The sequence below is a fragment of the Anastrepha ludens genome, chromosome X (assembly GCF_028408465.1).
Source record: "Anastrepha ludens isolate Willacy chromosome X, idAnaLude1.1, whole genome shotgun sequence".
In the NCBI taxonomy this organism is placed as follows: Eukaryota; Metazoa; Arthropoda; class Insecta; order Diptera; family Tephritidae; genus Anastrepha; species Anastrepha ludens.
In genome coordinates this window covers 84,340,893-84,349,283 of record NC_071503.1, presented here as the reverse complement: position 1 = coordinate 84,349,283, position 8,391 = coordinate 84,340,893, and the positions used below count along the sequence as shown (strand labels likewise).

General features: G+C 45.0%; 1 pseudogene; it reads left to right on the top strand.

The window, feature by feature from the left end:
• Positions 1–7,254: 7,254 nt before the first annotated feature.
• LOC128870298 (uncharacterized) lies at positions 7,255–8,080 on the top strand (annotated as a pseudogene).
• Positions 8,081–8,391: the final 311 nt, after the last annotated feature.

The following is an 8,391-nucleotide window of genomic DNA, read 5'->3' as shown; positions in this document are numbered from 1 at the left end:
CGCATCTTCGAATATAGATATGTATGCATATCCATATGTATGTAGGTTAAGTTAGGTTACTCAGGTTGCTTGTTTAACACAAGACACTCGGTCGCCTTAAGGCCATTGTGATACCTGCATTTGTTTTTCTTCCCCCAAGTACTTTGCCGTAGCCGGGTTGGTGCATGACTACAATTCGGAATTCAGAGAGAACGTATGTTCGAATCTCGGTGCAATACCAAAATGAAAAAAAAGATTTTTCTACCTCTCGGCTGGCAATGTTAATCTTCCGAGTGCATTTCTGCCATGAAAAAGCTACTCATAAAAAATATCTGCTGTTCGAAGTCGGCTTGAAACTGTACGTTCCTCCATTTGTGGAACAACATCCAGATGCACTCCACAATTAAGAGCTCGGCCAAACACCCAAAAAGGGCCAATTATATATCAATTATATATCAATTATATATATATAACTACCTCATCATGTTGGTCTCCTTGCCGCGGGGATGAGGCTTAAGTGGTGGTTCGACCCTCATATCATGGGGACCAACCCAACACGAACTAAGTGGGAAGCTTCATATGAGGATTGGCTAACCATCCATCCGCTTTACGCCAAAATTGGTGGGCATCCAATCACCATATGAAGATCACCGTACCGACGAAGATCCCCTGTCAATCCCAAACCCCCATCATTCCATCATTTCCTCTCCTCGACCCCCCCCTAACCCAAGGTGTCATGCGACCCGTGCGTATTGGGTGGCTTGCAGTCAAGGGGTTTTCTGTCCGACTGTATTTCTACGGAGCTACCTCGATACCGGGTCACCTCGGGGTATAACCATGACCTTGCCGTGGTATGGGGCGCTGCCACGGTCGACCATTATGTTTCCCCTTCCTTTTAATAAGATCACCATGTCTGCCACGGTGGACGGTGATCGTACGAAACAGATGGAGTACTTCAAACAAAAAATCTCTATGGGCAAGAAGTCCTTATCAAACCAGATGTTTTCTAGTACGGCGGAAGCTGGGATACTCAAGCCTAGTGGAAGTGTCAGTACAGCCAAGCCCTTCACGGCTAGCCCTGAGGGCAAACCTGGCAACAGCAGAAGTGGCGGTACTTACAACAAACCTCTGACCAAGAAGTCAACTTCCTGTACCACCAATACCGGGACTAGCCCTGGTAAAGGTGATAAAACTGAGTCTAAAACGACTGATTCCTCCGCAATAGCAGAGCCTGCACGGCATGGCTACAAGGACAGACGTGCTGCCTTCAGGCTACTGGAGCGCCTAAAAACGATTCCAGAAGGGGAGTGGTCTGACAAACAGAAGCACTCTTTTAGCTCTGAACCGGACCCAAAACGTCAGTTGTCGGACGACCCACCCAGCAGCCCCAGCACGTTGAAGAAGCCCCGAAACACCAGGACTTCTCCAGCTACATACAGCGAAGCTGTCAGAGGCCAACAGCTATGGGCGGTGGTTGACAAAAGCAACCTTGACGGCACTATTTCGCCTGACAACTGGAAGAAAGTGGAAGCCAGGCTCTCAAGCGTTTTTTTCCAAATTCTGATGGAGAATCCTGGTCCAGCTCCTTCCTGTCGCGATAGTGGATGGCATCAGAGCCACATGAAGCTTATCGCCTGTGCCGATCAGAGATCAACTTATCTTTATAAAATAGCCATTTCAAGGATCGGCGAAGTATGGCCTGGGTCTAAACTCGAGGTAATTTCAAGGGATGACATCCCAGTTTACCAAGAGCTAGGGCCTGGTTACCAGCGGAGCCATCAGACCCTCAGAGGATCCTTGAAATGCTTCGGGTATGTAATCCAGAGCTTCCTACATCGTCGTGGAAGGTCACAAAGGTGGACGATCCCAAAGGCGAGTACCGAAGCGCTACTTTCGTAGTCTGCAAGGACTCGGTGGAGGCACTGGCGCGATCGGACGGTGTAATAAGCTATGGGGTTTCGTCCATAACACTGAGGGTCTATAACAAGGACAAGACGTCTAATTTAAAGGACCCGGTTGGAGATGAGATAGGCCTCACGGCGGAATCTGGCTCCAGTTCCAACACTGCTACAGCTCTACGAAAGGCATCTGCTGACGTATCTCTTCCTTGTTAGATAGAGTACTTGATACTACTCTAACTGATGAGGAAGAGCTACTGGCGTCAGACTCAGATCATCCCAACAAAACGGTGGTGGAGAGGAAGCCCAGTAACCATGATGTTACGGCTTCTTCAAATTAACCTTCGCCACTCAAAGGTTGCGTCCGCCAACCTCATAATCCACCTGGCCAAAGGTGGACATCATATTGTCCTGTTTCAAGAACCATGGGTATCCCATGGACTTGTGTGCGAACTAAGGACTCAAAAATATAAACTGATGTATGCTCGCAACAAAGGTAATCCTAGAGCGTGCGTACTAATAAGAAAAGGGATAAATGCTTTCATGCTCTCCAATTACAGAGATGAACGGATTACGGGAAATAAACGGATGGGGCTATCTTCCTGTTACCTCGCACATGACCATGGGGAGCTACCGAGATTAATATTCAAAGATCTGGTAGCGCAGGCGCAGAAGCTTGGCGCAAAGCTAATTATTGGTGCGGATGTAAATGCGCATCACGAGATATCGTGCAGTACTGATACTAACGCTAGAGGTGAGTGTCGCTTTGATTATCTGATAGGTACTAAACTACAGATTTGCAATAAAGGTAATAAACCTACTTTTGTCATTAGTAATAGACAGGAAGTGTTAGACGCTACTTTTGCTTTTGACTCCGTTATTAACAGAATTAGGAACTGGAAAGTTTTGGAAGAACATTCCTTCTCTGACCATAGATATATCTCTTTCGAGGTTAGTAAAAACCCTACCGAAACCTAAGCCTGGTAGAAATATCAGGAAAACAGACTAGGAAAAGTATGTAGATTGTATCGGGGTTACCCTAGGAACATGTCCATCAGTGGTACCGCAAAGCATAGAGGGACTAGAAAATTTGGTGCACAAAATTACCTACAACATGAATGCTGCCTTACCGGAAGCCTGTCCCATAAGAAGACTGAGGGGTAAACCCAAGCCTAAGTGGTGGACGGTGTAACTAAGCAAGCTTAAAAAAACAAGCAGAAGTGCTTTTAATAAGGCAAAGAAAACACGTCTCGCAGAAGATTGCAAAGATTATAAAGACGCTCTGAAAATCTACAAGAAGGAAATCAGAAATGCCCAAAGGCAATCTTGGAAATCCTTTTGCGAAGAGGTTGAGGGGGCAACTGAGACCTCCAGACTTCGTAAGATTTTAGCGGGAAGTCCTCAAAATTGGGAACTGCTACAGGAAAGTGATGGCACTTTCACTACAACCAGTAAAGAGTCTTTAGAACTTTTACTCGGCACTCATTTTCCAGGCTGCTCAAACATTACTGGGCATGACATGGAAGATACAGTACACTGTCGTGAAGTCAGAATAGATGCTATATCTGAGGATCGGCTCTTATGGGCGATTGAAAGTTTCAAACCCTTTAAATCACCAGGTCCAGATGGTATTTACCCAGTGGAACTGCAAAAGACCGCCGGAGATCTAGCACACTGGCTACTAGCAATCTTCAAAGGTTCCTTTCTTTACAGTCATATACCTCTTAAGTGGAGACAAGTCAAAATTGTTTTCATTCCAAAAGCTGGTAGAAACTCACATACCCATCAAAAAGACTTAAGAACGATATCTCTCTCTTCCTTCCTATTGAAAACTTTGGAGAGGTTGATAGAATTTCATTTAAGCCTAACTATAGATAGAAATCTTATCTCTACGGCCCAACATGCCTACACGAAAGGGAAATCGGTAGAGACAGCTCTACATAACCTTATTTACACGGCAGAGAGTTCACTGCACAAACAGAAATTTACTTTAGCCGCTTTCCTTGATATTGAAGTCGATATTGAAGGGGCCTTTAACAATGTTGAAGGGGGGGCAATTACTGCAGCACTCACTGATCTTAGGGTAGAACCGGGCTTGGTAGGCTTCATTGGCAAAATGCTAAATAGCAGAATCATTGAAGCGGAACTAGGAGAATCGGTACTCAGGAGATTGGTAAGTAGAGGTACACAGCAAGGTGGAGTCCTCTCACCGTTTCTATGGAACGCAGTTGTGAATAAATACTGTGCTGCAGTTGTGTTAATACTGGAATCGGTGGGCTGTAAGGTGATAGCTTACGCCGATGATGTTGTCATTGCTGTCTCTGGTAAATTTGTATCTACATTAAGAGACCTAATACAAAATGCTCTAGACATACTTTCTAGGTGGGCAGAAAAGTGTGGTCTAGGAGTCAACCCAGACAAAACACAACTCATATTGTTCACTAGGAAACACAAAATCCCTCAACTAAGTCCAATTATGCTCAAGGGGGAAGCTCTTGTGATTTCGGCAGTACAAGTACTTGGGACTAATCATAGATAGGAAACTGACTTGGAAGTCAAACATCTTAGAAAGAGTCAGGAAAGCGAAGCTAGCTTTCTATGCCTGTAAGAGAGCTTTAGGTAAGACCTGGGGAATTAAACCTAAGGTTGCTGATTGGCTTTACACTGCTGTCGTCAGACCCATTCTTCTGTATGGAAATGTTGTCTGGTGGTGTGCTATGCAGAAAAAAACCTATTCTAATTTATTGAATAAGGTGCTGAGATCAGCGGAATTAGCAATATGTTGCGTCATGAAAACCACGCCATCCATGGCTTTGGATATCATACTACATCTGCCACCCCTAGATCTATTCTGCAAATACTCAGCGGCCTGCTCCGCTTTAAGGCTCAAAGCGAGCAGACAGCCAAGCTGCCCTACGAACCCTGGATGCATTCCAAACAACATCAAGGAGTGTCTTACGTTGTCGCCAATCTCTAAATGAGATGGCCAAACAATATCGTATAATCTTATGCTGGGTTCCAGGCCACAGAGATATACCAAGAAACTGTAGGGCAGACCAACTTGCAAGAGAAGGTACCTGTTTGCCAGACATAAGTAATCTTATGGAGATACCTCTCGCAACTTGTAAGCTTCTCATTAAGGACGCATTAATCAGGTTTGCAAATCAAAGATGGATTAGCGTTAAGACCTGTGAAATTGCTAGGCAAACATGGCCAAGGCTAAACTTACGTCTGTCCAAGAGTATTATAAAACTGAATAGACTTCAAATCAGGACCTTAGTAGGGCTCACAGGACATTGTCTCATAAGAAATCATGCAAGGGGATTAGGCGTTTACACGCATGATTTCTGTCGTAGCTGCAGAAATGAGGAGGAGTTGGAAACAATTCAACACCTTTTTTGCACATGCCCTGCTCTAGCCAGAAGCAGGAACTGATTTTTAAAATCCTACTTCTTAACGAATATAGATAATCTATACGTTTTAGGTATCAACAACCTTTTACGCTTTGTCAAAAGCTCGGGATGGTTTAATATGGAGAGGGAAATGTAGCTCAGCCCCCGCGGTTCACAACGGACCCATTTCGTGGTCTAAGTGGCATCGTTGTCTCTATGTGCGATGCGGCTGCCAAACCTAACCTAACCTAACCTATATATAACTAAGTTTCTAAAACCTCTAAGATCTTTTTAAGAAGGGAACTAGTCGCTCCTGTGAGTCATTTTGCCCATTTCCCAGGTTCTTAAAGAAGTAATAGCCAAGATATTTGGTATGCTTCTTTGAAGTGCAGGACATACAAAGAGGAGGTGTTGTACCGACTCAATTTATTCTTCATCTCCACAACTCCTGCAGAAGTCATTGTGAGGTACACCCAGTCTACTATACATGGTAATTGAAAACTCTTATATCTTCTAGTGAACAAAACTAGTTCGGTGTTGGCTAGATTAACTGTTAGACCGACTGATGTCGCCGACTTGGAGAGTTCCCTTAACACTGATTGCATGAGTCCACTGATAACCGAGAGAAACTTCCCGATGTACGTCCACTTAAGCTACTATCTTGATCCTTTTCTTGCTCATGGTAATAACCAATTCATATAAGACTAGGTTCCACAGTAACGGCGAGATAACACCCCCTTTTGGGGCTCCTCTGGCAACTGTTTTTCCTAGCTTAGTGATGCCTTAGTTCGCGGAGATTACTCTGGTAGATGGCATATTGCCTATACATCGAATAATCTTTTTGTTCGTACATATGTTTGTCAACGCTGAATTTATCGATCTCGCTTCAACATTGTTAAATGCTCTTTCGATATCCAGAAAAGCTGTCATAGTAAATTCTTTATTTTTAAGAGATTTCTCTATTGTTCGAACAACTGCATGCAATGCTGCAGATTTACCCTTCTGGTTGACAAAAACCCCTCCACTGAACCCTCCCCGAGGGTGCCAACTGGTAATAGGTACCACAGTTTTCTGCACACAGTTGAGAGATAGCTAGCTAATGTAAGACTTCACGGACAAGTGTTCTCCTTGATACTACAGCATTTGTAAATGGGGTTTTACTATGGTGTGAGGTAAAGAGCCGGAGCAAGGTGTCGTGCTACCCGTGCCGAGGATCAGCCTGCCTACGGCCCTTTTTCAAATATAGCCCTGTCGTTAACGTGAGCTTACGGATACCTGGCGCCCTCCGCTATAACTAGCCTTGCCCTAGTAGTTCGGAGCTATGCACAGGTGGACATCTCTTCTCCGACACTCGTGGGACCAACTATGTATGTATAGAATAATAACAAAACACAAAAACCAAAACAAACAAACAAACTAAAAGGAGCAGCAAGCTCCGAGAAGCGAGCAGCGTTTAAAACGAGCTTTCAATCTGCCACCACGATGACGCGAGTCAAGCCTAGTCGGAGTGCACCGGCGGCAATCGCTGACACTGGGACTGAGGTTAAGCCTAGCTCCAGTACATGGGCACCTCCTGCAACAGTCGTTGGAACCAAACCAAGTAGTCGACATCCTGTGGCTATGCGGAGAACTGGGAGGATACTGCCACAGGCAGCGCCGAGGCCAGTGCCCTCGCCGGAAGATGGCCGACAGTAAAGATCACTGATCCAAACAAAGCAGGGTACTTGGAGAGGCGTAATGCCGTCAAGATACTCAAAGGGCTGCACGAAACATCACCAACAATGGAGGAGCTGACGAAGGAGGTAAACGAGTCGATAGAGTGAGCGAAAAGGGTACTACCTAACTTCACCCTCGAAAGGCCAACCACATCGTCATCTGACACCAAAAGACAGAGGTCTACTGAAGAGGTCAAACCGTCAGCGAAAAGATCGAAAAATCGAGGCATAGAGCCTAATAAAACGTTCGTGGAAGTGGCCCAAAATTACATGATCATTGGTGTCCAGGATGAGGATGACCCCGAAGGAAGAATTCCCAGAGGCCAATGGAAATGGGATCAGGCTGCTCTAACCAATGTAACGCTCGAAGTGCTACTAAGCAATCCAGGTCCGCCACCATCATGCACTGACGCTGGCTGGTATCAAGGCCAAATTAAAATTATAGCCTGCGACGACGAAAGGTCACTAGAGCTATATAAAGCAGCAATAGCGAAGATCGGGAAAGTCTACCCTGGAGCGAAGCTCGTGGTAGTAGACAAGAAATATATCCCGTATCGACCGAGGGCACGAGTTTGGGTCCCTACACCCTCTGACCCACAGCAAATCATGCAAATAATAAGTGCATGCAATCCGGGCATTCCAACGGCGGGCCGGAAATTTGTCAAGGCTTTTGACAATACTGCAACAGTAGAGGGTGTGGTGACGAAACATGTCACAACGCAAGTAATGCTGTTACTAACGAGCGACTCGCTAGGCGAAAAGCGAAGGTATCATAAATTACGGTTTTGGCAAGGTGAGAGTCAGAACCTATAAAACAGATGCTGATGCTATCGACCAATTAGCCTCAGAGATTGAAGCTAATGACGCTTAGGAAGATCCTATGGAGTCCTCAAGCGACGTCGAGACCATCGATTTGGAAGGTTACTGTTCGTTAGGGTCTGAGCTCATCGCTAGACTAAAGAAAATGAGTACAAGTACGACAACTGAGCTTACAGCTGGTTCGAGTACAACACACTCAGAAAGAGAGCTCTTGACCGAATCGCAAGAAGATGATAATACAAATAATGTGTGTTCTTCAACTAAATCTTCATCATAGTAAATTAACATCGCAAGCCCTAATTGATCGCATGGCAGCAGACAACCATGATTTTGTCTTCATTCAGAAGCCATGGATCAATGGACGGCGCATTTGCGAATTGAGGACACCGAAATATAAGCTATACACAGAGGACTGTAACGGTAAATCAAGGTCTTGTAAAGGCTGGCCGGTGTTGATTTTGAGTAAAATACAATTTTTTTAGGAAATTATTGTCATTTCTTCTTATTATGATAATATTGGTATGGCTCAATTAGGTATGGAACAAAATATTGGCCAATTGGTAGCTGCGGCCTCGGCGGCACACCTCC